The 22,437-nt window shown below is 41.7% G+C and overlaps 1 protein-coding gene and 1 non-coding gene across 5 annotated transcripts in view; one reads left to right on the top strand and one right to left on the bottom strand.

Moving 5' to 3' along the window:
* Positions 1-22,437, bottom strand: part of LOC119721965 (nuclear receptor subfamily 1 group D member 2-like) — a 63,829-nt gene that overhangs the window by 22,427 nt on the left and 18,965 nt on the right. Inside the window, exon 1 of one of the 4 annotated variants that reach the window (XM_038191946.1) lies at positions 1,851-2,339. The exons of the other annotated variants lie outside the window; for them this stretch is intronic. The gene's annotated coding sequence lies outside the window, so the exon portion shown is untranslated. Of the gene's footprint in view, positions 1-1,850; positions 2,340-22,437 lie in introns of those variants that run through there. 4 annotated transcript variants of the gene reach the window in all.
* Positions 22,312-22,384, top strand: Trnat-ggu. The gene has a single exon. It is a non-coding gene; the product is annotated as a tRNA-Thr (tRNA).

Below are 22,437 nucleotides of genomic sequence, written 5' to 3'. Positions count from 1 at the left end.
CCTTCTATGCCCGTCATGTCATCCTGTATACGGTTGAAGAAAAATAATTATCAAAAAATAAATAAAATTGTGACGAGTCATGTAAGGCCTGCAATGATGTTCAGTTATTCATTTCATTGACTACTGTGTTGTTTTTTTTACGTAAATGTTCATTTTTCTGTGTATTCCACAACAGCCATGCTTGTCAAGTAAAGGTTGGTTCATACAGTAGGCCTACTTGGCGAGAAAAATGCACGTGAATGCAATTTTGTGACGTTATAGCAAGTTTAACACATTTTAACACCAGCAAATTTTGCAGCAAATGTTTTCTGATGTCAAATTCACTTTGAATTTGCATTCGCATGAAATATGAACCGGCCTTTATCCTGGTGAAGAAAAAAGTTATAAACAAGGAAGAAAATCATGACGAGTAACAATATTCTTGCAACGATTGTTTTGTTATAAAGGTGCATTGTTCTTTGTGTTGGATGCGTTACAGTTCACTTATACAACATTTGCTTTTGCTGTAATTTTCAGAAAGGGATGCTTTGGGGGTTAGTATTTTATAGCAAATATTGTTACACTGACTTGTTTGAAGTTTGAAGTTTTGGAAAACCAAGAAAAACAATCATGTTCCTGTAGTCTGGTTCCTGCCCCACTTAAGATGAAACGGAGCAATTTATAGACGTCAGGAAATGACAAGATCAGGGAACCATTCTAACTGGCTTGTACCCGTTCATAGGTGTGTAATCGATTGCAAACAAATTGCGGACTAACTAAATATGGTATTGGGGGCAGTATTTGAAAAAAAAAAAAGCCATTTTTTTTCCAACGCTGGTTGGCCGACCAGCGTTGGAAATTGATACAAAAATATCACTTTTCTTGAAAATGACAGCACACCAGGTGCCATGATTTTACAGGATGCTTTAGACTGTCATTCACTAACAGTCCAGTAAGGTATTTCATAATAATTTGGCAGTTTTGGTTTTTAATGTTTGCAAATGTTAATATATTCCCTTTAATCAAACATCACTTTGCGAAGAATGAAGTCTTCCTTTGAGAAGGCGAAAGAGCACATGCCAAAAAAGCTCTCAAGCTTTATTCAGAAAGAAATCTCAATGCAGTATCATTTCGACAGCTCCAATCTTTTAGGATCGTTTCATGCATTTTGTTCATTTTCAATAATTACACCACTCCAAATCCAAAGAAGCATGTCCAAACCCTAACCTTTTGAAGTTTCAACTCAGTGGAAATTACACTTTTCGAGAAAAAAAAACCCCATACACAACCTTTTGATCGTGAGACACGATTTTGTCTAGTGGCACTATTTCCAAAAATCAGTCAACTGACTGATCATTGGAAATCACCAACATTTTCTTGATTTCTTCTAAACAACAGCAAGCCAGACGGAATAATTTCACGGGGTGTTTAGTACGATCTTTAGTCAAAGTAAGCTTTTAGATATTAATTCGCTTACTTTTGGGATAGATGCAAATGATCCGATACACCTTTCAAACACAATACCATACCACTAACAATATTTACTTGCACCTTCAACCCTTGAAATGCAATAACCTGTCTGACAAAAACAGGAACCAATATACCACTGCCAACTCCACAACGCGACACTCTTACCCTACATCAAAACAAGTGAAGGTTACAGTATCGATGACATGGATTATGCACTTTTGTTCACCGCCATCCAAAAATAAAAGAAAAAAACGAAGACATAACATGCACTGGTTTTCAAGTTCAAAATAGCACACAGTCAATCACATCAAAATATTGAACATCAAACAGTATCAAAAAAACGGGTCGGTTGCAAAAGGCTAAAGAAAAAATAACGGCAAAAGAAGTACATCTCACCCTACCTGAGAGCTGTCAGTTTTTGAAAGATACGAGCTCCAAACAACGATTAGTACCGGGGAACAACACCCCAGTGCTATGAATTATCGTTATGAGGATGACAACACAAACGCAGCGCTGCTACATCAACAAAACACCAGATCCTCAATGGAGCTATTGAAATATAAAACCCGGAGCTCCAATTTAACCATAGGGAGAATGAACAAAAAACCAATGGATGCTGGGCAAATGGTGTGAAAATGTCGATTAGATATCAATATTAAAGATGTACTTTTGTGTGGAGATGAGGTGACTGTTTGCATTCATTGAGTTTATCTGAAAATGGTTGAGGTGTTCCAAGTATGGAAGAGATTGTCAATTTATAAAAAAAGTCTGAAAATTGAATGAAAGGTTGTCTTTCTTTCAGATTCAATAGGTCTGATTTCAGACAAAAGCCTAAAAAATCTTCCTGTCTACATGTAGGTTAAAATTCACACCAAAAAAAAAACGTAATGTAGTTACCTATAACTTTATCGAACAACGAAGAGTACTTTATATTTTTGTCAATATTCAGTGTTAAACGTAGAGTCTAAAGAGCATTTGTCATTTGTTTATTTGTTTCGTTTGAAGCAACAAAAGAGCTCAAAATCTAAAGACGGATGCTTAACAACTAAATCTGATGAAGTTTTAGCTCTAGGAATGCTGTATATTTTAAGAAAATAATAAACTAGGATCTTGATTTTAATTCAAAAGTTGCCGCGTCACATTTGGAACTGCGGCCGAAATCAGCATCCGGAACAGGTTCTCGTTCAGCCGATTGCAGCTACATTATGTCACGCACTGAACCGACGAATAATACTATATGGGTTGTGTCAATGCTTGTGCGCACCCATTCACTGAAATGCCCAATAACAAACCAACTACTAACAGAAATTGCCAAAAATGCATCACTTGACTCATCTTTGGAAATGACCTTCTTTTATTGTTCTCCTCAAAATGTTAGCATGCCAGAATGAATAATTTCACAGGGAGTTTAGCGCCACTACTATCTTTTAAACCAAGTAAGCTTTTTAACAATAATTTGGTCAGTTACTTTTTAGATGGGGTGCTGTGGTCCAATGTTTACAGTGTTCGACTCGTGTGCCGTGGTACATGGGTTCGAATCCTGACCGTGGGAACATGGTGCTTGTGCTCTTGAGCAAGGCACTTTACCGTTATTGCTTCGTCCTTCGGATGGGACGTAAAGCCGTAGGTCCCGTGTGTTGTGTAATGCACGTTAAAGAACCCAGTAACACTTATCGCTAAGAGAAGGGGTTTGCCCCGGTGTTTCTGACAGTGGCTGCTTAATGTGCCTTGTAAACCCTTATAAAGGTGCTACATAATGGGTCTCATATTTCTCATGTACTTCATTCACCTGTCTCTAATAATAGACATAATTTCCAGCGCCTTGAGTACCTAATTGTTGGTAGATACATGAGTTATATAAGACTGCAGTATTATTATTTTTACTTAGATTGCTACAAAAAAACCTTTAATTGATAAGTCATCGGTGCTATGCACCTCTGCCCGGAAAACCTGTGTACAGGTATTGTTATTATTGAAGGCAGTATGGAGCCAATTGTCGGACCCAAGCCTTGTTTGTGAATATGGCCCACTCCATAATCATAAAAACCGCCTGGGGCATATGAATTTTATATTAGATTACAACCGGAGATATGCCAGTGTGTGAGAGAGGGATTAGCCAAAGAAATACGGCAGTAAAGGGGGTGGAGAAATACTGCACACGAACAAATAAATAGATCTACACTGGAGATTTTAATATTTTTTTTTCATGACTTCGGGGGTTGATTTTGGGAGTTGGGAATGTTAAATACATTATGAAACTGTACTACTAGCACCAACAATTCAAAATGGTGGACATGATAATACATGTCACAGGCAATTTTCTTTTACATGTTTTTTTTTAGCACAGAGGAAAATGAGAATAAAGGGAAGAAACAACATTTGCAAACATTGAAAAATAAAACTACCAAGTTTTTAAAAATGTCTTACTAGGATGTTGGTAAATGACAGTCTAAAGCATCCAGTAAAATTATGGCACCTGGGGTGAAGTCATTTTCAAGAAAATGGTAATTTTGTGGGTCAAAAAATTACGGCATGGGGTTCGCAGCCTGCTTAGTCAAGGCCCCCAAAAATTGATTGATTTTGGTGCGATCTGAGGCAATTTCTGACCACTTTTTTTTTTGGGGGGGGGGGGGCATGGCCGCATTGGCCCCCCCCTCCCCCCCAGATCCGCCTTTACTGTGGGCACTTAAACCACCCCATACCATTTCATGCAGAATAATGCCACAGGATGTTTGGTACCAGTCCTACAATGTATCTTAATGTTGAGCACGGAGGTAGCTTTGTTATATCGGTAGGTAAAAGTTTCAGGTACAGAATGTGAGCGGAATTGTTCCAACATGTAGGCTTACATGCCTTTTTCAAACAGGGGTGTGAGTGACCACTAATAAAAATAGCTGAAAACAGCTGAAGTAGGTATAAAAAAGCTGAAATTTGGAAATCTCCTATACTTTTGTACACAGCAAGTGAGGGAAAAAAGCTGAAATCCAAAACAAAAAAAGCTGAAATCAGCTATAAAGCTGAGATTTCACACCCCTGTTCAAAGCAAAAATTCTCCAAACTCAGGCCTCACATTTGAAGATTTGAATTTCTTAAAGCAAAATATATTCCTTATTGATTTGAAGTACATGTATCTATGTCCCTCCCCTCCCTCCCCCCTCAACTCCCCCCTCAACCCCCCCCCCCCCCCCCCCCCCCCCCCCCCCCCCCCCCCCCCCCGCCCAGTCAAGTGGCCAATAAAATCTGGTGAAGCCAAAACCTTCAGAGACAAAGCCACGATTTCGAAACACATCTGTGTCTGTTTATACAAAATATGCTTATTAGTTTTATTCACATATTCAAGGTACCGTACATGTATTACGGTAATTACTGTGCGCTGGGAAAACCCAGGGCAATGTACGGAACAAAACGATGCGTCGATCATCCTTTTTGTCTGCTTCTGCACTCACTGCTCGAAAATGTGGCTCTGATGAAGAATAATGGCTCACGGCTTATATCAGCCTTTCATAACAACAGTCAGCTCCTTCTCTCTCACCGATCACTTTCACTCCAGGCTAACATTTTGGATTATTGATGTCTTTGCTGAAATTGAGAGAATCTTTCAACATCAGAGCTGATGATGCATAATACTCATGAGCCTTTGCCTTGCCTCCTTTGCAGAGGAGGCAGCTTCACCGCTCGTCACCTGCTTTGTGGGTATACATGTACATGTATCACCCGCTTGGCGGGCAAGTACGTTGCCCGCTTGGCGGGCAAGTCACCCGCTTGGCGGGCAAGTCACTCTCTTGGCGGGCAAGTCGCCCGCTTGGCGGGCAGGGCAGGTCACCCGCTTGGCGGGCAGGTCACCCTTGGCGGGCAAGTCACCCGCTCGGCGGGCAAGTCCCTCTCTTGGCGGGCAAGTCGCCCGCTTGGCGGGCAGGGCAGGTCACCCGCTTGGCGGGCAGGTCACCCGCTTGGCGGGCAGGTCACCCGCTCGGCGGGCAAGTCCCTCTCTTGGCGGGCAAGTCACCTGCTTAGCGGGCATGTCGCCCGCTTGGCGGGCAAGTCGCCCGCTTGGCGGGCAAGTCGCCCGCTTGGCGGGCAAGTCGCCCACTTGGCGGGCAAGTCACCCGCTTGGCGGGCATGTCACCCACTTTACATCCTTTGCAATTGATAATGATAGTACGGGTATAGCAGTAATATGAGGACTGGTCCATATTACACAATACACATGTGTAAGGTACATGTAGTAGTCAGTGGCTTAAAGGGTTCAGTCAGATGCATTTTTACGGTTTGGACATGGTCTCAAACAAAGCACTGCCTTCCTCCCGTGCTCCCCTACCCTCACCCCAACCCCCTTATAGTTATACATATACATCTTATCTTTTGCATCCATCATCTAGTAATGGTCAAGGAGATTACAGACTAGGAGTTTTGGATCATTTCTCTGAATTATTAAGTTATATATCATAGTATAACTGGCGTCGTCACTGACATTACACTTCCTTTCAGTTACATACATGTATACATTGTATACATGTATGCTGGAATTGCCCACAATACACGACATGTACATCTACTTCATGGTTCTATACAGCCGTTGGGACCAATTTGGAGGAAAAAGCCTAGTTCAGTGGAGAAGGGGGTGCTACAAAAATGTAGGTTAGCCCAATGCCTTAAACCCGACCTACATAATTCTGTCCGATTTCAAAGATTTCACATAAACACATAAATCCTAATTTGACATCTCTAATTTTGGGTGGTCCCCATTCACTGTACATACCTGTGAATAATGATAGACTCCCAACTACAAATGTGCTGGACATTTCTAGGTTGTAAACCCATTTGCAGTGGAGAAAACTGGGCTAGCACCAAACCACAGGAATGTTGGGCATTCCCTGATGAACTCAGTGGAGGTCAACGCTAACTGGAAGTCACCAAACTTTCTAGGTCAGACCACGGTCAGACATTCTGTTCTGGTCATGTGTAGTTGACTGTCCACAAATCTAACAAACAGTCTCTTGTGTACAGATATAATCCACAGTTATGCAACCATGTACATGTAGTAACGGAGATCCTGAACATAGGACATGACAAAAAAAAACAATCAGCCTTTTATCTGGTACAGGGTTCCCAGTACTTATGAAAACAAATTTCCCTGAGGTTTCCCCCCTGATGATATTTCCCTGAGAAAATGTACAAACTTCCATAAGAAATACATGTATTGTCACTTTAACAGTTGCTTGGAAGTCAATAGGTAGTGTAATGCAGCCAATTGCTATTGTCTGGAGAGGTGGGTAATATTCACCACTGCGTAAACACTAAAAAGCCGCCATAGCCAGTCAGTCAATGGACACAACTTGGACACATGGCACAAGATGCACATACATGGACAGTGGAACGTCGCTATAACGAACATCGTTGGATCCCCAGAAAGTGTTCATAATAACAATCGGTTGGTTACTCATTACAAATAGTTTGTACACGGCGAGTCGCAAAATGAACATCAGTACTAAACTTTTACTAAGTCACTTATTGATTACGTGTGGTATGCGCGGAATGAGCTTTTGTTGCATCAATCGTGTTTATCCTTTTGCATGTGTGCATACCCAGTGTTTGTCAGTGCAAGTCTACCATATATCGCCTGATCGCACGGGCGCGCACGGGCACGTGCGAGCGGGCGCGCGCGCGCGCTGAGTTGTTACTTTTTTAACAACACAGCGGTGGAGCGTAGTATACTAGTAGTAGCGAAATGCTGTTCGCCGTATTTTATGGCGGCCAAAGGACTGATGAGTAGAAAATTTGCTTGGTCCTAGGTACGGGGTCACAGTTTTACCAACTGCATTGAATGACTAATCAAAATGAAGCTTACAAAATCCTCTTTACAGTGCCAAGTGTGCATTTATTACTTGAAGTGACGGGGCGTCATGAATCCGGGAACATTCAGTACATTACGCACACTGCGGTAGCCCGCCGGTCACGCTGTCAATTACGTGCAAATCTCCCTAGCTCATTCTGCTGTCAGTCAAAATGTGCCTGTCGTCACAAGTAGGAAAATGTACCAGGTAGGGATGATTGGTTGTTCATTTTGTAAAAAGTGTCCTCCAGATTTTTAAAGTAATATATCTTCTAAGTTAAGCTTGGTGTGCATTACAAATATGTTGACTTTTTTCAACAACAATGTTCGGTGTGTTTTGTATATTAAAACCTGTATATTAAGAGCCAAGGATGATGTTCGGTATAGCCGAATGTTCAGTATAGCGGTGTTCGGTATAGCGGCGTTCTACTGTATATGCAAACATTTGGAAAATTCAACAATATCTGCTTGCATAATTTTTGGGGGGGACACCCTGTATGCATGCAGGGCTCAACTTCTGACAGCACTTCTGGCAACAGTGCCCCCCTTGCAATCTTGGCTGCACCATGAGTATTCATTGTTCATGCAGGACCCCCCCAAGCCCCTCCCCCTCTATTACCCCCTCCCCCTCCCCCCCCCAATGTTGCCTATTGGACTTTGTTGAATTCAGAAAGAAAAATTTGCAACTTCATCACGAAAATATTTCTCGTTGTACAAATATGCCTCTGCACCAAATCAATGAAAACCATGGCCCAGTGCATATTTCAGACAAATAAAAATTGACACACAAAAAAAAAAAAAGACACAAAACCGATCTAAACTTCAAAAAGTAGGTCTACAACAATGTGCACAATCGGCCGGCGGGATTACTGTGTGGGGTGATGCATAAACGAACAGAGACAAAAAAAATGACATCCAGCATTCCGACGAGAAGTCGAGAAGAAACGCATTTTATCTGGTGCGTGGCCGGAAAATAATTTGCAGAATTTTCCGTATCTGGGTCAAATTGCCTAAGGCCTGAATTTTCAATGTAACGCTTTCTTTCAAGTGGCGGCCATAATCGGTCTGCGATCATTCGTGTTTGTACCAAGCCAATGTCTCCGGCAACACGCTGTACTTTTTCTCTGTTGATAAAAAAATAGCTTGCAAGGCGATAACACATTTTCATAATTTGATAACAAAACACTGACCCTCCAAATATACCACTGGTCAGGTTGGAAATGCAAAGAAATCTAATATTACGAATAAATCCCTGCGCTGAAAAAATGTAAATTGGTATGCTGGACAAGAAAATTACATTTTTTTGCACTGCAATCAGCCAGTATGAAGTATTTATGAGAGTGTTATGAATGCACAATGTGCAGAGAACCGGAATCATTTGATTTTGAGGAAGTTTTCTTTCTTCTTTTTTTTTTTAAGAAGTTTCAATTGTGATTCACTACGGACAGAATCAACATTGCAAGTCTATGCCTCTTGAGTCTACATCACAGTTAATGCACCAAATTCTTTAATTAAATTTCTTATCCCCCCCAAAACTAGTCACATGCATTTTTTAGCAAATTTTTCGACCAGTACACAAAGCAAAATCTTGTGTTTTATACTGCTCAGACTTTTCAGTCTGACATTTTTTTTTTTAAGGAATCAACATTTTGTTGAATGAAAACCATGTACATTGCACAGTGGAAGGTTGCTGTACCAACACTGCTATACCGAATATTCGGCTATGCTGAACATTGTCCCTGGCTCCCATTTCTATTATGTACAAAACGAACTGAACATTGTTGTTGAAAAATGTCAACAGAAGAGCAATAGTGGCTATTATTTCCCCAAGGAATAGAAGGGGAAAGCCACCATTGCTGTAGGTGTAGGTAGTAAGCTCAATAGTGTAGATTAAAGTAAGCAAAACAAAATGTGTAATTACATAATTAGTCGGCATGAGTCCAAAATCGTCTTTCAGTAACTACCAGGGCATGCAGGGTGAAGTTATGAAGGGCGCTATATTTATTGAAAAGTGTGTACCGGAGCACCGGCAGCTTAAAATTGCTATACCGAATGATCGCTATAACGAACAATTTCTGTGGATCCCCTGGTGTTCGTAATAGCGGTGTTCCACTGTACTACAGTTAGCGTAAAACCGAAAGATCTAAGTTTCTCTCGGTTTTTACTTATCAACTAGAAAATACGTGGAGTGCCGTTGTCCAATGGTTATAATGTTCAACTCGTGCCGTGCCGTGGTTCGAACCCCGACAGGGAATATGCTTCTTGTGTGCTTGGGCAAGACACTTTACTACAATTGCCTCTCTCCACCCAGGAGTATAAATAGGTACCTGTGAAGGTAGAGACCACATAGCACTGATCTCGAGCTGCTGCAGAAAAAAAATGGTTTTATTGCCTGATGAACAGGGGTAATAATTGTGAAGCACTTTGAGACCTTTGGTATAAAGCTTTGGTATTGTACATTGTAATCTAAGCATCTCATTACTATAAATATTATCAAGGCCAACAAAAAAAATAATAGTTCTGCTTCCGGTTTCCCTACCTACCCTATTCTGACAGCCCCTACCCTAATTTTTTTATGGGAAAAATGAGGAAAAAGCACCCAAAACCATAAATTTCTACCTTATACCCTTGACTGCACGCAGACGCCTCCATATGATCGTACACAAAAAAAGTTGGCCAAAAAAAAATTCCCAACCAACCTACCCTATTTTGGAATGCCAAGTAATCGGAACTCGGAAGCACAACTATTATTTTTTTTTTGCCTAAATATAAATGTTCTGATAAATGTTTGAGTTATAGGCCTAAATCCCCGCAACCGTCCTCTGCTTCACCACCATCCCCTTCACCCCACCCCAAGATAAAAAGCCAAGGAATGCATTTTTTTCCGCAAACAATTCCCAGAATTTTTTTTAAAGGCTTTCACAACTCCAATCCAGGCATCTTGTTTTGACCACATGCAGATTTCTCACCTCTTATTACTTGTCTGTCAATGACCTATTCACAGTTCAGCAAGGATATAAGATAAACAATGTCAGCCAAAATCTGATAATCCTTCCAGCTTGACACATCAAGATAGTCTCCGTGTATAATGCCCGCTTATCGCCGCCCAAATGAATTCAAACTTTCACGTGAATCAAAGCGATAACAAAGTTCTGATGAAGTCCGGACAAACATGTGTCAGGCGGCCCCTGGGACCCGTCGCGCTAATGCAAAATCAAATTTTTAAAAGATGCTGTCGTGCGGGGCAGTAGCAGTAGTTGAACTTTTGGGGCTGTGTATAGGTATGAAATTTCACGGCTATGTTGCCGAACTCAATATTGTGATTTCTGAGCTGTGTGCACTTAAATCTACAGTCCATCATTTGCAGCTATCCAAAAAGTAACTGATGTAATTATTGTTGAAAAACATACTTGGTTGAAAGATAGTAAGGGGACTAAACTCCCTGTGAAATTGTTCTTTCTGGCAAGCTGTCATTTTGAAGATATCAACGAAGGCCTTCCCAACGGTGCGTCTTAAGATGCACAGTTGAAAATTTCCGTTAGTAGTTCGTTTTTTTTATTCGGCGAAGTGCGCGCAAGCGTTGACACGATGCACATGCGCGCGGTTGCTATAATTCGTCGGATCAGTGCACGACATCACATAGAGCTGCAATCGGCTTACTGAAAACTGAATTCAGGCCCAATTCAAAACATGATTCAGCCACTTTTGATTTGAAATCTAGATCAAAGAATGTTGTTTTTCTCGGAATTTACAGCTGAAGCTGAGCTGAAACTTCATCAGGTTAGTTGTTCAGCACCCTTCTTTAGATTTTGAGGAAGTTTGTTGCTTCAAACGAACAAAATGCACAAATTGCAAATGATGGACTTTACCTTAATTTAATAATAAGAGAGACTCTCCAGTATGTCCCCAAAAAGTGTCTGTCTGACCGTTTTTAACATAACTACAAAACCATGATTTTGAAAATGTTTGGTTGTTCAGATACTCCTAAGCATTGTCCTCAACCCCTATGAGTTTCATTTAATTTTAGTCAGGCATCACTGCACAATCATCAATTGATCACAACAACATTTTTGGACACTGTGACTAAGTTCCATATACCGTAATCAACTTCAGCGCTGTGTTATGTAAGCTGTGTAAGATCCACAATTTACTGATCTTTGGAAATATAGCTATGGACGACATCGTGTTGCGTGATCAAAAGGTTGTGCGTGGTTTTTAACTGTTTACAGGAAAAGTGTAATATCCACTGAGCTGAAACTTCAACAGGTTAGGTTTTGAACATTGTTCTTAGGATTTTGAGTGGTGTTATTATTAAAAACGAACAAAATGCATGAAAAGCAAATAATCATTTATGCCTTTAAAGTCACTGTAACTTTAGCCGAGCATATCTTCCCTGTTCTATAGACCTTTATCATGCTGCCACCATTTCAGTCACGTTCCTTGTATCCAATAACATACTGATTGATAATTTTTTGTGTGCAAAAAAGGAACCAGACTATTTTTCCTTCAAGCCTTGCTTTGGTTACATTGATTTGAAAGGGAAAACAATCAAATGGCTGCAACATGACAATGGTCTATTCGATAACCCTTACCTAAAATCATGTACAACCTTCCATGACATCAATAGAGTTTTTATTTGTTTGATAAATGATACAATTATGCAAGCGGCTTTCAAGGAACCTTGAAAAAGAAGCATAGCCAAGATAAACAGCCTTTTTACAGCTAGGCCTATATGCAGCCATCTCCCTCATTTCTCGTGTCTGATCCACTGTGCATGGTCAGTGGCCTCTCTCCGCGGGGAATGAATTCAATAGATGCGGTTAGCATTAGTGCGATATTAGAATGCAACGTGCATCTCATCAGAAATCGGGTTACTTAACCTACATGCATACACTTGTGTGAGACATTCAACTTGCAATGAGGTAGCCTTGGTCAATAGTGTCCGTAATAAAATCTGACCGCAAACATAAACACTAGCCGCACGCTATGCACTTGTACAAAGCCTGAACGGCGACCTCACGCGGCTACATGTATGCAAATCAGCTGGGGACGATCGAACGCCTTTGTACAACTGAATGTTTTGGCTTATCTTTTCTTTATATCCATTTATTTTGGGTCTATGGATTCCTAACTTCTTGGAGAACGTATACCACACTATCCAGATCTCTATCTACAGCTAGATGTAACAAGCTCGATCGGATCTCGGAAGCTGCAAGCCAACGAATGAGTGTTCACCTTATTTTGACCTTTGACCTCATAGCTGTAGGTCAGATGAAGAGGGCCCCATGGACATCGGATTGACAAAGGCCAACTGTTGACAGTGTTACTTTTGTCATTTGAACCTATTTGAGCATACATGTATTTTAAATTTGACGTTATTTTGACCTTGACCCCATGATGACCTTTGACCCCAGTTTGGTCATGTGAAATGTTGGGCTGGGGCTACTGCCTTTGACAAAACTGATACCTCAGACCTCCCACCTCCCCTCCACACAATCAGCAGGAAAACATTCACAGCTAACCCCCCTCTTCTCGAAAACTGGATCCCTGTGTGATGTTCTTTACTTCTACCAAGTTTCAAGCAACTGGGTGCTATAGCTCCACTTTGTTCTTGCAAAGCAGCTTAAAGGGAATGTACAACATTTGCTTTGCTGCAATTTTCAGAAATAAATGGATTTGGAGGATTGGTATGTTATAGCAAATATTGTTAAACTGACTTGTTTCACGTTTTGGGCTTGTTTGTGCTGGAAAAACCAAGAAAACCAATCATGTTCTTGCAGTCCGGTTCCCCGACCCCACTTCAGATGAAACGGAGAAACGTAAAGACTTTGGGGAATTGTAAGGTCAAAGAATCATTCTAGCAGGTTTGTTCCCCTTCACAGGTGTGTAATCTATAGCGAAGAAAATGCGGAACAACTAAATATGAAAAAAAATGGGAGCTGTTTTTGAAAATAGCCAGTTTTTTTTCAATGCTAGTCGGCCGACCAGCGTTGGAAAAATACAGTTTTTCTTGAAACTGTCAGCACACCAGGAGCCACGATTTTACAGGATGCTTTAGACTGTCAGTCCCTAACAATTCAGTAAGGTATTTCGTGATAATTTGATCATTTCGTTTTTTGATGTTTGCAAATGTTGTATCTTCCCTTTAACACTAGTCCAAGTGTCATCTATTTCCCAACCGTCTTCCTATCATCAATCAACCCTTTATGCACCCCCCCCCCAAAAAAAAAACCCACTAGACAAAACATCTCACCTTTTTTGTCAACACCTTTGATTTACGCAAAGGCTACCTGAATGCCAAGTCATTCCCTCTTCCTTGGATGCTCGTGTCGCTTTTTTTTTTTTTTTTAAATGTCCCAGAATTGAGGATGTCCGGTCTGGCCGGGGGGTACATCAGAGGGGCGAGTCCTTCCTCTGCCCCCCAGCCACGTCAACATCCAACACCTCGGATAATTAAACCAAATATTTCTCCGGATGGCAGACCTGTAAAAGTTATTGGATCCCTACTGTCAATGTCGGACAACACTTACGGCGGGAGGGGAAGTTCACGCGAGTTAAACCAACATCGTTACATTTCGCACCCCACCCTTCTGATCTTCGACATTTTCTGAAACTCGGCACCCTAGTCGAAACTTTCATGCCTAGTGCTTAGATGCAAAGTTTTAGCTTAATTAGACAAATCATTTTGTAATTATGGTCCGTAATATTCCAGGCTCCTGTCTATGAAGGAGAATGTTTTCCTCAAAAATTGAATATTTTTCGAAGTCTGAATTTTTTTGGCAAAAATTATATATCACAACCTACAAATTTTATAAAGAATCTGCTTGGAAAAAAACACACGCAGCTGATATCAGCCCCCCGCTCCCCCCTTTTAGTTGGATATACAATAAACATGTTATTCAAAACCTACATGTAGACTCAGGAAGGTCTTGGAGGGACCATTACTCATAGAAAAACAAATTTTAAGTGAAGTTGAGTTTTGACTCAAAATCCACACTCCGATTCCTTTCATGAAACAGCACACTTCATTTTTGTTCCCCCCGAAAATTTCAAACAACTGACCAGTGTTGTAGCGTTCGTACTCGGTACTCGCTTTGAGAATACTTTTGCTCACACTCGTACTCGAATATCAAAATACTCAAACTCAAACTACCCAAAAGTAGTCCATAACACCCATGTTGCTGAATTGGTGGTTTCAGTTTTCACTGTATACTTGAGATTTGAATGGCTTACACTTGAGCACTCCATAAAGTACTCATACTCGGAGGTCCAAGTACGCAAACTTGTACACAGAGGACCAAATACTCGTACTCAGAGGTCCAAATACTTGTACTTGTACTCAGAGGTCCAAATACTTGTACTTGTACTCAGAGGTGCAAATACTCGCACTTGTACTCAGAGGTCCAAATACTCGCACTTGTACTCAGAGGTCCAAATACTCGCACTTGTACTCAGAGGTCCAAATACTCGTACTTGTACTCAGAGGTCCAAATACTCGTACTTGTACTCAGAGGTCCAAATACTCATACTTGTACTCAGAGGTCCAAATACTCGTACTTGTACTCAGAGGTCCAAATACTCATACTTGTACTCAGAGGTCCAAATACTCGTACTTGTACTCAGAGGTCCAAATACTCATACTTGTACTCAGAGGTCCAAGTGCTTAGACAGGATTTCACAAAACTTGTACTCGAAACTCCAAGTACTGGGATTCGGGTACCTCTACTCATTCTCAGAGGTCACAGGACCGGTACTTGGGTGCGAGTGGTACTCGCTAGTTTGGTACTCGGCACTGTTTTGTTCTCAACACTGCAACTGATTAGTAATAATGTCTTGAAAGTTCTTGGAGAGGTCTCAACTTCAACTTCGGCGATGGTCCAAGAGCACAGGTTTTCAGCAACTTGGCTCAGCTTACTGTGGCCTGCACTTTATTCCTCCTCGGGCTGCAACTCTCAGAGGGAGGAAAACCCAGACAACTTTTGTTCGTGCCGATGACACAAATAACTTGGGGGACAGGAATCCAGACGTGTTCAACCTTACTTCTCATCCCGCTAACGAGCCATCGAAGGATACATCCTGGGCAATGTTTGGTTTCGTTAATTCCACATTTCCCGATTGTCTTTTTCTTGCGGGCCTACAGCTGCACTGTTTCCTTGTCATTGTCAAGCTTCACAACTAAATCTTGAAATTTTTTTTTTTTTTTTTTTTAAATTGTTGTTATTATGCTTCTTTTAATTTTTAATGAGTCATCAAATAGTTTAATTGACATAAACCACGAAGGGCCACTAATAGGTGGATATACAACAATTACAGTGGAATGCCGCTATAACGAACATCGCGGGATCCACAGAAAAAGTTTGTAATAGTGATCGATCGGTATAGCGATTTTAAGCTGCCGGTGCTCCAGTACTCACTTTTTAATAAATGGCGCCCTTCATTACTTCAACCTGCATGCCCTGGTAGTTACTAAAAGACGACTTTGAACATGTGCCGACTATTAAATTATGTAATTACACAGTTTTGAGCTTACTACCTACATCGATGGGTGGCTTTCTCCTTCTGTGCCTTGGGGATATAATAGCCACTTGTCGCTCTTCTGTTGACGGTTTTCAACAACAATGTTCGGTTGGTTTTGTACACAAAAATCGGGAGCCAAGAACGATGTTTGGTATAGCTGAATGTTTGGTATAGCGGTGTGCGGTATAGTTGATACAGTGACATTTTTTTTCCGCACAGAGAAATAACTTTTTGAAAAGTTCCTGAAGTGACCTCTCTCCTTTCCAAACCTACCCCCTTACCCCTACCTGCCTACCTCTCCCCTCCCCACCCCAACTCTCAAGCAATGCCTCGCCTCCTGATGATTAATTTGGAACAATGTCCTGTTTCACCGCAGCACATCACCGCAGCACCCCTAGGTACAAATGTTTGCCGGGAGAGGTGTGAAACGCATGCCAATAGAGGATGGTCTTGTTAAGATGGTGTTTGGATAAGAAATTGGTACATCCCATGGGGACCAGGCCCTGACGAAAAGACTTTGCAACAGGTGCAAGTAGGACATCGGGAGAAGTCTTGGTTGAGCCAGCAAAAAGGGGCTCTTGTAAGCTGAGCTTTTGGGGGGGGGGGGGGGGGGGGGTACAAGAACCCCTGAAACAATTTTTAAAAAGCCCAACAAAAAAAGACTTACCTAGGGCACTTCGGCAACAAGGCAAACTTGAACGAAATAAAACAGCTGAACAAGAACCCCTGAAACAATTTTTAAAAAGCCCAACAAAAAAAGACTTACCTAGGGCACTTCGGCAACAAGGCAAACTTGAACGAAATAAAACAGCAATACAGCATTTTATTTACAACAATGCGGGGGGGGGGGGGGGGGGGCAATTGATAGGCGCATAACAGGGACACAAAAAAATGTCACAGTTTTGGACCTCAAATTATGGAATGACTCATTTCTAATGCTACGGCCAGATTATCCAATAGGCACAATAGGCACTAAGGCCTACAAAAACTTTGGGGCCTCTGACAAAATTTAAGGGCCTGCGAAACAACAGCTTCAAACTATAGCTACACGGTAATAACTGGTAGCGAACCCAATAGACTGTAACAACTGGTACTGGTAGCGAACCCGATACATACACACAGTGGTAGCAAACCCAATACACACAATACATTATACAGGCTTTTATACCCTACCAGTTTGGCCTGGCTTGCTTAGTAGGCCTACAGCTTAGCGTCAACATGAAATGCAAGGCTCCCGCGCTTACCAGAGCTGTGAAATTGGTGCCGATACCTAGTACTTGTACTTGGTACTTGGTTGGTTCTTCTCCTAAGGACTTCCACAAGGGAGTATAACTAGGAGGCCAGAAACACCGGGGCAAACCCCTTCTTTTAGCGATAAGTGTTACTGGGTTCTTTTACGTGCGTTAGGCCTTATACAATACATGGGACCTCCGGCTTAACGTCCCATCCGAAGGACGAAGCAATAATGGTTAAGTGCCTTGCTTAAGGGCACAAGTGCCCGGGCCCCGGCTCGAACCCACGCCACTGTTGCCTCTGAAACACCAGAGCATGAGTCCGGTGCTCTTAACCGCTAGGCCACGACACTCCACGGGCCTAGGGCCAGCAGAGTAGGGCCAACGGAAGGAACACTGGTGCCTATAGGGCCTATGGAACAAGTCTTTATCAGGCCCTGCATTCTGTTTCCAATCCAATATGAAAACACATGTCTAAATCACGTAACACCACTGAACACTACCACTTTCAGGCATTTGGGAATCTCTAGTTCCCTTTTGCAAAATTGGAAAATAAATTTGAAAACAATTTAACCTCAGATGTGAACTGGCGAGTCAGGCGAGTCAACCCAAGAAAGCCAGGTGGCATCCGCACTTAACTTATAATGGTGGCAGCAATTTCCTGTCTACACACCTTGACAAGCAACGGAAAGACATTTTTAAATAGCGGAGGGGTGGACAAGTGCCCCTATCTCTACCTCCACCTCCCCCCCCAGCTTACATTGGTTATTAGTAAGCAGGAAGTTGTTAAGTTTGAGTTGACTCGTCCCCTGCCCCGACCCAATTTTCTTTTCTCGCAAGCTCTTGGAAAGCATGGAGTGAGCAGACATTGCTTAATACAAATTCCATCAGTCACGGGAAAAACGCTACATGAATTAGTGGTTTGCATTTACGGGTAGGACGGGAACCGGGTACCCCGCTGAAGTAAAACATGGGTACTAGGTACCTGGGTACTGGGTACCGGGTACCTGGGTAGCTGGGTACCCGTAAAAGAAACCCAACCCCAAAACTCAAATCCAGGAAGTTGTCTGAAGGAATTGTAGCTTCGGTGTAAACTGCGACTTTTGCGAGTGTCATCTGTCACGCATTGTAATGCACATCAACGTGAAATCTGGTGGTTTTTTTTCATACATGAAGCCTACCGGTACATGGAGCATGGTTTTCATTTTGAAAATTCCCCACAAGTGGCATGCAAAACCTTTCTTTTTCATTGTGTTTGAGAAGTTACTTAAGTAATTTGTAAAGTTGGTTATGGGTGCCTTGTTCCATAATCTGGAACTGGATCCTGACATCAGCGGTCGGGTACTCGGGCACACCACTGATATGAACGTATCGCTGCTTGAAAGAAATTACACAGAAGTGACCACAGAAATTAACAAGTGACCACAGAACAATTCCCATTTAGTAAAACTAAAGCAGAGGGTGTACATTGTTTATGAATTCTGTAAATCACAACAGACTAGTCTTACTCCAAAATTAGTATGGGTGTGTGTGTCCTTAGAACTTTGGAGAAAAGTGTGAATCATTTCCGATATGGGCCCGATAACATTTTAACGTCTGACCAAAACTTTGATGACCGCTCCTAACATTTTGACACAAGTTGTGAAAGTAGAAACTATACTCCGAGGTTAGGGAGTACTAAGTACTAACCTGATGAATCGGCGAAAGTAATGTCAGATGTAATTAACAAGGGGTAAAGCCTCACAAGTCAGACGAGACCAATTTTATGTCACACAGTGACCAAAGAATGGCCCTCCAGCTCCACACAAATGGGCACAGATAATTAATTTTGTTTCATGGCCAGTCTTTTGAAAGACAGGTGCCCCACTGGTCTGGCTAAAGAGTATAGAGAAAAGACGATAATATTTGGACAAGGGGTTGGGGGGGTGGGAGGAGGGAAGTCGCGTGAACGATCCCGGGGAAGTAGTAAAACGGGGAGGAAGGGGTGGGAGATGGTTCGAGTTGGAGAACATCCGAGATGAGGAAATGGGACCAGAAAGCGTGGGTGAGGGGAGGGGCATCCTGTCCAGGGGGGGGGGGGAGAATTACTTGTTATCCCCAACCAAAGCAGTCTTAATCAAAATTAATTGATCCCGTTTGCTATTTTCCAGGTTTGCAGCATTGCTCATGTTGCTAGCATCCTGACTTTGGGTGAGATTATGGTTTATGGCTTCTAACTAGCGCTCCTTGAGCAAAGGCATTGACAAAATAGGGAACCTTCGACATACATGTATAGGGCTGGATAACTCATTTGGTAGAACACTAGAACGGCAATCTGGAGGTCCCAGGTTCAAACCCAGGTTCAAAATAAAGTGTTCGAGACCATCACATGAGGCTCTTTTACATCTTTTACACTAGTGGGGGGGGGGGAGCGCTCAAAAATTAAAGAAGTGAAGTTTCACAGACTTTTCCATGCAGCCACAAATTTGGGGCAACAATAACGATTTATGCAAACGTCAAATGGAATTAACTTGGCAGTCTGATGTTTAATGAGTAACACATCTTAAACCCCCCCCCTCCTTAAAAGAGTTATACAACACAGTAAATAACTCCAGACTTGTGTACTTGCTGAAGAATTTAACATTCCGGGCATATTTACAGGGTAAAATCATTCTGTTTGGCCGGCCTGTTGCATCTGATAGAAATTTCCTGCCTTCTAACCACAAAGCGACCAACAGCCTGTGAAAATCTAGAGCAGAGGTAATAACTATATAAATATAATTCACTGTGCACACACACACACACACACAAATCTTCAGAAATTTGTTTTTCACAAAAAAAAAAATAATTGAAAGGTGAGATGCAGATCTCCTGTGCATGTATGGGTCATACAAAGTTCAGAAATGCAATTTTCAATAGTTCATGGGCAGTACTAGGCAAAGTGCACCATGGTGCACTTTGCATGACATGTACTGACAGTGTATGTGGGTCATGCCATCAAATTTGAGGCCCAAAAGGCCAAAAAAAAGTCTCTGGTTTCTGGTATGGAGCTCGCCCCAAAGGTGGTGGGCGCCGTTTTTTTAATAATTTTTTACCAAACTTTTTTTTTCTCTTCAAATGTCGGCTGATGTTGCAGATGACGTTTCGATCCCCTTAAAACTTATCCTTCAGAGTGCAGCTTGAGGTGACCTCAGTAAGGCCATAAGGCTTGAGAAGTATACTGAGCTAATTAGATACAGGACCACGCTCTGTCAGTCTGGCTTCCAGATGCACAATTACAAAATTACAACACCGTCTGCAAATGGTGCCCGACTAAATTTAGTGCAAAATATTATGGGAGCGCAGAGAGGCCACATAAAGCTTATACTCGATCGTCACCCCATCTAAAAACATGTTAAAATTGTGCAGCAGCAGGATTCCAGTCAAACCAGTGAGTTTGACTGTGAGACATCATCTTACATTGAAAAAAAACCCTTTTTAATGTTGCCGACGCGCATATGGCGACGCGCACGCATACCAGAAACCGGAGACTTTTTTGGGGGGGCCTAAAGTGGGCCTTTTTTTGTGTGTCCCTGTGATTTTGAGTTGCCATGCAGCAAGCATATTTAAATTATTCTTTATTTGTTTGGAAGGTATACCTGTGCTTTACATAATCACTCTTAGAGACAGATCACTTAAAGGAATGTGTCGTGAACTTATCAAAATCGGATGTAACAGGGACGCACATGCAAAAATTGGACCCCAAATGTTTGGAGTGACCCATGTACATGTGCTTCTTAAAGCTACAGTCCATCATTTGCAGCTATCCAAAAAGTAACTGGCATAATTATTGTTGAAAAACATACTTGGTTGAAAGATAGTAAGTGGACTAAAACTCCCTGTGAAATTGTTTTTTTCTGGCAACCTGTCATTTTGAAGTAATCGACGAAAGAAGGCCTTTCCAACGGTGCGTCTTAAGACGCCACCGTAGGAAATTTAAATTAGTAGTTCGTTTTGTTATTCGGCGAAGCGCGCGCAAGCATTGGCACGACGCACACGTGTGCAGTTGCTACAATTCGTCGGATCAGTGCGCAACATCGCATAGCTGCAATTCAAAACAATTCAAAACATGATTCAGCAACTTTTGATTTGAATTGAGATCCTAGAATGCTGTTTTTTTCAGAATATACAGCTGAAGCTGAGCTGAAACGTCATCAGGTTAGTTGTTCAGTATCCTTCATTAGATTTTGAACACTTTTGTTGCTTCAAACGAACAAAATGCAAAAATTACAAATGATGGACTATATTCTTTAACATGTTTAAAGTAAACCCTGCAGATGGGCAATTTTTTTAGTGATACACACTGGGTAAATATCCTAAAATGATGTGGGTGTTTTTCACCTGTTCAAATGGGGAAAGGGGGGGCTCTCCAAGCATAGATAAATGAAATTTTGGATATATATGCATGTAGGGCTAGGACGTGCACCCAAGGGCATCAATCGCTTCTCAAATGTGGAGGGGGCATAGAACCAAAGCGAGCACGTGGGGGCCCTCTTAAGGGCCCTGAAAATTTTGGAATCTAAATGCTCTGTGGTGCGATCTGAGGCAATTTCTGACCACTTTAACCATTTTTTTTTAGCAAAAGATCATCATTTAAACATTATTTTCGAGTTTGGAGTAATTTTTTTTTTTAGAGTTTGGAGTCACTTTTTATAGAAAGCATCTAGGAGCATGATTTTCTTCATGGACAGGCGCTATATATATTGTTGTAGCAGCTTTCTGAGCTAAAGAATCACATAAAGGCTACAATTTTTATTCGGGGATGAAAAAAGTGGAGGGGACAAATTATATGCTATCCTCCCCCACTTTAAAAAGTAAGGGGGGGGGAATTTACACCCACCCCCAACCAATTGACGCCCCTGCGTGTACCCGGGTACCTGCGTGTACCCGGGTACCCGCGTGTACCCGGGTACCCAATTCTCAACCGAAGGTAGTGGGTACCAGTTTAAAGGTTCAAATACTGGAAACCTCCTTCAATACTGGGTTTTTCCCTTCACTGACAAATTTTTATAAACACTGCAGGGCGAGTAATAAAAAAGGAAACCCAAATGGAAGTTCTGCATGTAGCGCTTTCAAGATGTAGGATATGAAAGCCCAATTAATAAGCTTTCTTTTAGTACAAGAAGCATTCAAATCACTCATGTACTTTTCTAGTTATGAAATATTTTAGTAAATTTTTTAGTGATATTTTAGTAAAGACTTCTGACTAGCGCCCCTTGAACAAAGATTTTATATTGATGAATTGGGTAACTGCCAACACAGGGCTGGATGGCTCAGTTGGTAGAGCACCGGAACGGTGATCCGGAGGTTGCAGGTTCAAGCCCAGCTCCAGTCAATTTCTATGTTCAACTTTTCAAAATATTTGAGTACATACACGTAAGTGCTGTT

This window comes from Patiria miniata, unplaced genomic scaffold (assembly GCF_015706575.1).
Source record: "Patiria miniata isolate m_02_andy unplaced genomic scaffold, ASM1570657v1 HiC_scaffold_1, whole genome shotgun sequence".
Lineage (NCBI taxonomy): Eukaryota > Metazoa > Echinodermata > Asteroidea > Valvatida > Asterinidae > Patiria > Patiria miniata.
Note: the sequence above shows the minus strand (reverse complement) of the source record. Positions and strands in the feature narration are given on the sequence as shown.